At 53.1% G+C, this 7,639-nt stretch overlaps 11 non-coding genes across 11 annotated transcripts; all 11 read left to right on the top strand.

Moving 5' to 3' along the window:
• The first annotated feature begins 176 nt into the window (after window positions 1-176).
• On the top strand, window positions 177-248 carry Trnah-gug. Its single transcript has one exon. It is a non-coding gene; the product is annotated as a tRNA-His (tRNA).
• Window positions 249-995: 747 nt separating this feature from the next.
• Window positions 996-1,077, top strand: Trnal-uag. Its single transcript has one exon. It is a non-coding gene; the product is annotated as a tRNA-Leu (tRNA).
• A 445-nt stretch (window positions 1,078-1,522) lies between these two features.
• Window positions 1,523-1,594, top strand: Trnae-cuc. Its single transcript has one exon. It is a non-coding gene; the product is annotated as a tRNA-Glu (tRNA).
• Window positions 1,595-1,968: 374 nt separating this feature from the next.
• Trnah-gug lies at window positions 1,969-2,040 on the top strand. Its single transcript has one exon. It is a non-coding gene; the product is annotated as a tRNA-His (tRNA).
• A 747-nt stretch (window positions 2,041-2,787) lies between these two features.
• On the top strand, window positions 2,788-2,869 carry Trnal-uag. Its single transcript has one exon. It is a non-coding gene; the product is annotated as a tRNA-Leu (tRNA).
• Window positions 2,870-3,314: 445 nt separating this feature from the next.
• Trnae-cuc lies at window positions 3,315-3,386 on the top strand. The gene has a single exon. It is a non-coding gene; the product is annotated as a tRNA-Glu (tRNA).
• A 374-nt stretch (window positions 3,387-3,760) lies between these two features.
• On the top strand, window positions 3,761-3,832 carry Trnah-gug. The gene has a single exon. It is a non-coding gene; the product is annotated as a tRNA-His (tRNA).
• Window positions 3,833-4,579: 747 nt separating this feature from the next.
• Trnal-uag lies at window positions 4,580-4,661 on the top strand. Its single transcript has one exon. It is a non-coding gene; the product is annotated as a tRNA-Leu (tRNA).
• A 445-nt stretch (window positions 4,662-5,106) lies between these two features.
• Trnae-cuc lies at window positions 5,107-5,178 on the top strand. Its single transcript has one exon. It is a non-coding gene; the product is annotated as a tRNA-Glu (tRNA).
• A 374-nt stretch (window positions 5,179-5,552) lies between these two features.
• Trnah-gug lies at window positions 5,553-5,624 on the top strand. The gene has a single exon. It is a non-coding gene; the product is annotated as a tRNA-His (tRNA).
• Window positions 5,625-6,371: 747 nt separating this feature from the next.
• Window positions 6,372-6,453, top strand: Trnal-uag. The gene has a single exon. It is a non-coding gene; the product is annotated as a tRNA-Leu (tRNA).
• Window positions 6,454-7,639: the final 1,186 nt, after the last annotated feature.

A 7,639-nucleotide genomic window follows, 5' to 3' on the forward strand; every position in this document is an offset into this window, starting at 1 on the left:
GAGGTGAATGCAGCTAACCACTGTAGTTAGTGTCCTGACAGCGCAGGCACGTTCATTTGCTCGTATACATGTGATGGAGACCGTGTCTCACACTGCTGTGGCGTACACCTTGGCCTAGGCTCTGCTGTGTATCGCCACTTGCATTACAGGCAGCTGCTTTCGCGGGCGCGTCCGTGGCCGTGATCGTCTAGTGGTTAGGACATTGCGTTGTGGCCGCAATAACCCAGGTTCGAATCCTGGTCACGGCAATTTTGAAAGTTTTGCCTTGCTGCCGTTGCAATGACGAGTACTCGAAATGACAGTACTCTCTTGACTTTTTCGGTCGTGTTCCGCAGGCCGCAGTTTGCCCTACCACTTCATCCCCAACACGTAATGTCGCCTCCCAGAGCGCAGACGTCCGCTGCTCTCTGTAGTCGAAAAGGGCAGTTGTTTGAAGTGCGATGGATGAGCAGCCAGTCCCAGCAGAACAGGAAGCTGTGGCGTGCACTGTTTGTACAAATGCTAGGAACACTGGCGCACCAAGCAGCGCATGTAGCGTGGCCGAGCGCTTTAAGGCGCTGGTTTCAGGCACCAGTCTCTCTGTAGGCGCGGTTTCGAGTCCCGTAGCTGCCGGGGGCTTTGCTGTGATCGCGTTAACCTGCCGCTTTTTCTTCAAGTGTAACCTCCTTGAGCTCACATATGTTTGATACATGGAGCATTCTAGCTCCGCCTGACAGTTACAGCTACGATACTTTAGTGGTTACGGAAAGCCCAGGTTCGAAACCTGGTCACGGCACGAAAACGTCTCTTGACGCTGTCTCCTTAACTGCGACAGCTACAGACAAGTGGCGTCGCTGCCACACGGCGGGCACGGCTTTTTCTTGCTGTGGATGGCCTAAAGAGACGCTTCCAGTGGGAGAGCAGTGGAAATACATGGCACGGCGATTGCCAAGATACTTCCATTTCGAAGTGATCTTTGTAGTACAAAGGAAACGTTTTGCGGCTGCTGCTCCAACGGTAACGTGGCCGAGCGGTCTAAGGCGCTGGTTTTAGGCACCAGTCTCTTCGGAGGCGTGGGTTCGAATCCCACCGTTGCCACTTTTTACATCTCATTTTTGTGCCGTTGCGGTGTGTTCTCGTGGGGTAGGACGCAGCTCTTGTGACGCGCGTGTTGTGTAGGTAGCGTGGCCGAGCGGTCTAAGGCGCTGGTTTCAGGCACCATTCTCTTCGGAGGCGTGGGTTCCAATCCCACAGCTGCCAAACGTGTAATGTTTCCTGTGTCGAAGGCAGATGCACTCATTGCCCGCAAAGAAAACAGCACAACAAGGCGTGAGCGTCTGCTTGGTGAATTGTCGTAGAACAGTGCGTGGTGCAACGACAGGATTTGTAGGCACCTTCTGCTCTCATCATTGCTGGCGTCCGTCTCCACGAAATGCGTCCGGAGCACGCCGTTCTATAACGCGAGAGAGTGGATTTTTTACAGTTGTCGTCAGTTAACCGTGGGTGGCTGCTGCGTTCGCTGGAAAGAGCACTGCCGTCGTTATCCGGTGTGGTCTAGTGGCTAGGATACCTGGCTCTCACCCAGGAGGCCCGGGTTCGATTCCCGGTACTGGAATCGCGCGTTTTTGTTGCTCCTCTTATGCGACTTGTCTCGACTTTGCTCGACTGACGCTACGCTGACGCGTGCAGAAAGCTACGTTAAGTATGATTCACGGCAACACCTGACGGCGAGAGAGATGAAGCGTCTATCCACTTGTTATCCAGCCACATACCTGTAGTCAAGAGGCTTGGGGGACTGCAAGACATTGCCACGGAGGTGAATGCAGCTAACCACTGTAGTTAGTGTCCTGACAGCGCAGGCACGTTCATTTGCTCGTATACATGTGATGGAGACCGTGTCTCACACTGCTGTGGCGTACACCTTGGCCTAGGCTCTGCTGTGTATCGCCACTTGCATTACAGGCAGCTGCTTTCGCGGGCGCGTCCGTGGCCGTGATCGTCTAGTGGTTAGGACATTGCGTTGTGGCCGCAATAACCCAGGTTCGAATCCTGGTCACGGCAATTTTGAAAGTTTTGCCTTGCTGCCGTTGCAATGACGAGTACTCGAAATGACAGTACTCTCTTGACTTTTTCGGTCGTGTTCCGCAGGCCGCAGTTTGCCCTACCACTTCATCCCCAACACGTAATGTCGCCTCCCAGAGCGCAGACGTCCGCTGCTCTCTGTAGTCGAAAAGGGCAGTTGTTTGAAGTGCGATGGATGAGCAGCCAGTCCCAGCAGAACAGGAAGCTGTGGCGTGCACTGTTTGTACAAATGCTAGGAACACTGGCGCACCAAGCAGCGCATGTAGCGTGGCCGAGCGCTTTAAGGCGCTGGTTTCAGGCACCAGTCTCTCTGTAGGCGCGGTTTCGAGTCCCGTAGCTGCCGGGGGCTTTGCTGTGATCGCGTTAACCTGCCGCTTTTTCTTCAAGTGTAACCTCCTTGAGCTCACATATGTTTGATACATGGAGCATTCTAGCTCCGCCTGACAGTTACAGCTACGATACTTTAGTGGTTACGGAAAGCCCAGGTTCGAAACCTGGTCACGGCACGAAAACGTCTCTTGACGCTGTCTCCTTAACTGCGACAGCTACAGACAAGTGGCGTCGCTGCCACACGGCGGGCACGGCTTTTTCTTGCTGTGGATGGCCTAAAGAGACGCTTCCAGTGGGAGAGCAGTGGAAATACATGGCACGGCGATTGCCAAGATACTTCCATTTCGAAGTGATCTTTGTAGTACAAAGGAAACGTTTTGCGGCTGCTGCTCCAACGGTAACGTGGCCGAGCGGTCTAAGGCGCTGGTTTTAGGCACCAGTCTCTTCGGAGGCGTGGGTTCGAATCCCACCGTTGCCACTTTTTACATCTCATTTTTGTGCCGTTGCGGTGTGTTCTCGTGGGGTAGGACGCAGCTCTTGTGACGCGCGTGTTGTGTAGGTAGCGTGGCCGAGCGGTCTAAGGCGCTGGTTTCAGGCACCATTCTCTTCGGAGGCGTGGGTTCCAATCCCACAGCTGCCAAACGTGTAATGTTTCCTGTGTCGAAGGCAGATGCACTCATTGCCCGCAAAGAAAACAGCACAACAAGGCGTGAGCGTCTGCTTGGTGAATTGTCGTAGAACAGTGCGTGGTGCAACGACAGGATTTGTAGGCACCTTCTGCTCTCATCATTGCTGGCGTCCGTCTCCACGAAATGCGTCCGGAGCACGCCGTTCTATAACGCGAGAGAGTGGATTTTTTACAGTTGTCGTCAGTTAACCGTGGGTGGCTGCTGCGTTCGCTGGAAAGAGCACTGCCGTCGTTATCCGGTGTGGTCTAGTGGCTAGGATACCTGGCTCTCACCCAGGAGGCCCGGGTTCGATTCCCGGTACTGGAATCGCGCGTTTTTGTTGCTCCTCTTATGCGACTTGTCTCGACTTTGCTCGACTGACGCTACGCTGACGCGTGCAGAAAGCTACGTTAAGTATGATTCACGGCAACACCTGACGGCGAGAGAGATGAAGCGTCTATCCACTTGTTATCCAGCCACATACCTGTAGTCAAGAGGCTTGGGGGACTGCAAGACATTGCCACGGAGGTGAATGCAGCTAACCACTGTAGTTAGTGTCCTGACAGCGCAGGCACGTTCATTTGCTCGTATACATGTGATGGAGACCGTGTCTCACACTGCTGTGGCGTACACCTTGGCCTAGGCTCTGCTGTGTATCGCCACTTGCATTACAGGCAGCTGCTTTCGCGGGCGCGTCCGTGGCCGTGATCGTCTAGTGGTTAGGACATTGCGTTGTGGCCGCAATAACCCAGGTTCGAATCCTGGTCACGGCAATTTTGAAAGTTTTGCCTTGCTGCCGTTGCAATGACGAGTACTCGAAATGACAGTACTCTCTTGACTTTTTCGGTCGTGTTCCGCAGGCCGCAGTTTGCCCTACCACTTCATCCCCAACACGTAATGTCGCCTCCCAGAGCGCAGACGTCCGCTGCTCTCTGTAGTCGAAAAGGGCAGTTGTTTGAAGTGCGATGGATGAGCAGCCAGTCCCAGCAGAACAGGAAGCTGTGGCGTGCACTGTTTGTACAAATGCTAGGAACACTGGCGCACCAAGCAGCGCATGTAGCGTGGCCGAGCGCTTTAAGGCGCTGGTTTCAGGCACCAGTCTCTCTGTAGGCGCGGTTTCGAGTCCCGTAGCTGCCGGGGGCTTTGCTGTGATCGCGTTAACCTGCCGCTTTTTCTTCAAGTGTAACCTCCTTGAGCTCACATATGTTTGATACATGGAGCATTCTAGCTCCGCCTGACAGTTACAGCTACGATACTTTAGTGGTTACGGAAAGCCCAGGTTCGAAACCTGGTCACGGCACGAAAACGTCTCTTGACGCTGTCTCCTTAACTGCGACAGCTACAGACAAGTGGCGTCGCTGCCACACGGCGGGCACGGCTTTTTCTTGCTGTGGATGGCCTAAAGAGACGCTTCCAGTGGGAGAGCAGTGGAAATACATGGCACGGCGATTGCCAAGATACTTCCATTTCGAAGTGATCTTTGTAGTACAAAGGAAACGTTTTGCGGCTGCTGCTCCAACGGTAACGTGGCCGAGCGGTCTAAGGCGCTGGTTTTAGGCACCAGTCTCTTCGGAGGCGTGGGTTCGAATCCCACCGTTGCCACTTTTTACATCTCATTTTTGTGCCGTTGCGGTGTGTTCTCGTGGGGTAGGACGCAGCTCTTGTGACGCGCGTGTTGTGTAGGTAGCGTGGCCGAGCGGTCTAAGGCGCTGGTTTCAGGCACCATTCTCTTCGGAGGCGTGGGTTCCAATCCCACAGCTGCCAAACGTGTAATGTTTCCTGTGTCGAAGGCAGATGCACTCATTGCCCGCAAAGGAAACAGCACAACAAGGCGTGAGCGTCTGCTTGGTGAATTGTCGTAGAACAGTGCGTGGTGCAACGACAGGATTTGTAGGCACCTTTTGCTCTCATCATTGCTGGCGTCCGTCTCCACGAAATGCGTCCGGAGCACGCCGTTCTATAACGCGAGAGAGTGGATTTTTTACAGTTGTCGTCAGTTAACCGTGGGTGGCTGCTGCGTTCGCTGGAAAGAGCACTGCCGTCGTTATCCGGTGTGGTCTAGTGGCTAGGATACCTGGCTCTCACCCAGGAGGCCCGGGTTCGATTCCCGGTACTGGAATCGCGCGTTTTTGTTGCTCCTCTTATGCGACTTGTCTCGACTTTGCTCGACTGACGCTACGCTGACGCGTGCAGAAAGCTACGTTAAGTATGATTCACGGCAACACCTGACGGCGAGAGAGATGAAGCGTCTATCCACTTGTTATCCAGCCACATACCTGTAGTCAAGAGGCTTGGGGGACTGCAAGACATTGCCACGGAGGTGAATGCAGCTAACCACTGTAGTTAGTGTCCTGACAGCGCAGGCACGTTCATTTGCTCGTATACATGTGATGGAGACCGTGTCTCACACTGCTGTGGCGTACACCTTGGCCTAGGCTCTGCTGTGTATCGCCACTTGCATTACAGGCAGCTGCTTTCGCGGGCGCGTCCGTGGCCGTGATCGTCTAGTGGTTAGGACATTGCGTTGTGGCCGCAATAACCCAGGTTCGAATCCTGGTCACGGCAATTTTGAAAGTTTTGCCTTGCTGCCGTTGCAATGACGAGTACTCGAAATGACAGTACTCTCTTGACTTTTTCGGTCGTGTTCCGCAGGCCGCAGTTTGCCCTACCACTTCATCCCCAACACGTAATGTCGCCTCCCAGAGCGCAGACGTCCGCTGCTCTCTGTAGTCGAAAAGGGCAGTTGTTTGAAGTGCGATGGATGAGCAGCCAGTCCCAGCAGAACAGGAAGCTGTGGCGTGCACTGTTTGTACAAATGCTAGGAACACTGGCGCACCAAGCAGCGCATGTAGCGTGGCCGAGCGCTTTAAGGCGCTGGTTTCAGGCACCAGTCTCTCTGTAGGCGCGGTTTCGAGTCCCGTAGCTGCCGGGGGCTTTGCTGTGATCGCGTTAACCTGCCGCTTTTTCTTCAAGTGTAACCTCCTTGAGCTCACATATGTTTGATACATGGAGCATTCTAGCTCCGCCTGACAGTTACAGCTACGATACTTTAGTGGTTACGGAAAGCCCAGGTTCGAAACCTGGTCACGGCACGAAAACGTCTCTTGACGCTGTCTCCTTAACTGCGACAGCTACAGACAAGTGGCGTCGCTGCCACACGGCGGGCACGGCTTTTTCTTGCTGTGGATGGCCTAAAGAGACGCTTCCAGTGGGAGAGCAGTGGAAATACATGGCACGGCGATTGCCAAGATACTTCCATTTCGAAGTGATCTTTGTAGTACAAAGGAAACGTTTTGCGGCTGCTGCTCCAACGGTAACGTGGCCGAGCGGTCTAAGGCGCTGGTTTTAGGCACCAGTCTCTTCGGAGGCGTGGGTTCGAATCCCACCGTTGCCACTTTTTACATCTCATTTTTGTGCCGTTGCGGTGTGTTCTCGTGGGGTAGGACGCAGCTCTTGTGACGCGCGTGTTGTGTAGGTAGCGTGGCCGAGCGGTCTAAGGCGCTGGTTTCAGGCACCATTCTCTTCGGAGGCGTGGGTTCCAATCCCACAGCTGCCAAACGTGTAATGTTTCCTGTGTCGAAGGCAGATGCACTCATTGCCCGCAAAGGAAACAGCACAACAAGGCGTGAGCGTCTGCTTGGTGAATTGTCGTAGAACAGTGCGTGGTGCAACGACAGGATTTGTAGGCACCTTTTGCTCTCATCATTGCTGGCGTCCGTCTCCACGAAATGCGTCCGGAGCACGCCGTTCTATAACGCGAGAGAGTGGATTTTTTACAGTTGTCGTCAGTTAACCGTGGGTGGCTGCTGCGTTCGCTGGAAAGAGCACTGCCGTCGTTATCCGGTGTGGTCTAGTGGCTTGGTGCGAACAGTCTTATTTGGGAATGGTGTAGAATGACCATGGCTTTGATCTGCCGCACGGCACGACGGCACATCTCTTACGTCCGTGCTCCAACCCGACGACGCGTACTACCCCACAACCAAGGCAAACACCTGGACGTGGTTGGCTGGACACACCCTATGTTACTTACTTGGCGCCCAGGAGGGGCGTTCATACCTGGACTACAGATTCTACCTCGCCACACAGGCACAGTTGCTAATGCAGGATGTCAAACATAGGCAAAAGTTTGCAAATTATATCTTAGCACTCCAAATCACGACCCCTGTAAACGAATTCAGTAAGGTTTCTTCCACGGCCACGTATACATCCACCTTATCAAACATAAATAAAAATCTCAATAAATAAATTACAAATAAAAAACAAAAAAAAAACCAAATATGTTCAACGAAAACAATGAAACAACGAAAAAGAAGAAAAGGAACAAAGTCGACACTCATGGTGTCTGCAGTAGTCACTGATTGGGAATGTTCATGCTTGGTGTGTTAAATGTCTTGTTTAACCTAGCCCTTCGTCTCCGTTAATTCAGCAGGAATTTGATTTACATTCTCCCAACATGGATGGTGAAGCTGACCATTCGTTTGGACGTGGTGTCCACTGGGTTTTCCGTTTATGTTTTATGTTTGCAAACTTACATGGAAGATGTATCCGTTTCACTCACCTGCGAACATTACTTGCTTCTT

This window comes from Schistocerca americana, unplaced genomic scaffold, assembly GCF_021461395.2.
Source record: "Schistocerca americana isolate TAMUIC-IGC-003095 unplaced genomic scaffold, iqSchAmer2.1 HiC_scaffold_638, whole genome shotgun sequence".
In the NCBI taxonomy this organism is placed as follows: domain Eukaryota; kingdom Metazoa; phylum Arthropoda; class Insecta; order Orthoptera; family Acrididae; genus Schistocerca; species Schistocerca americana.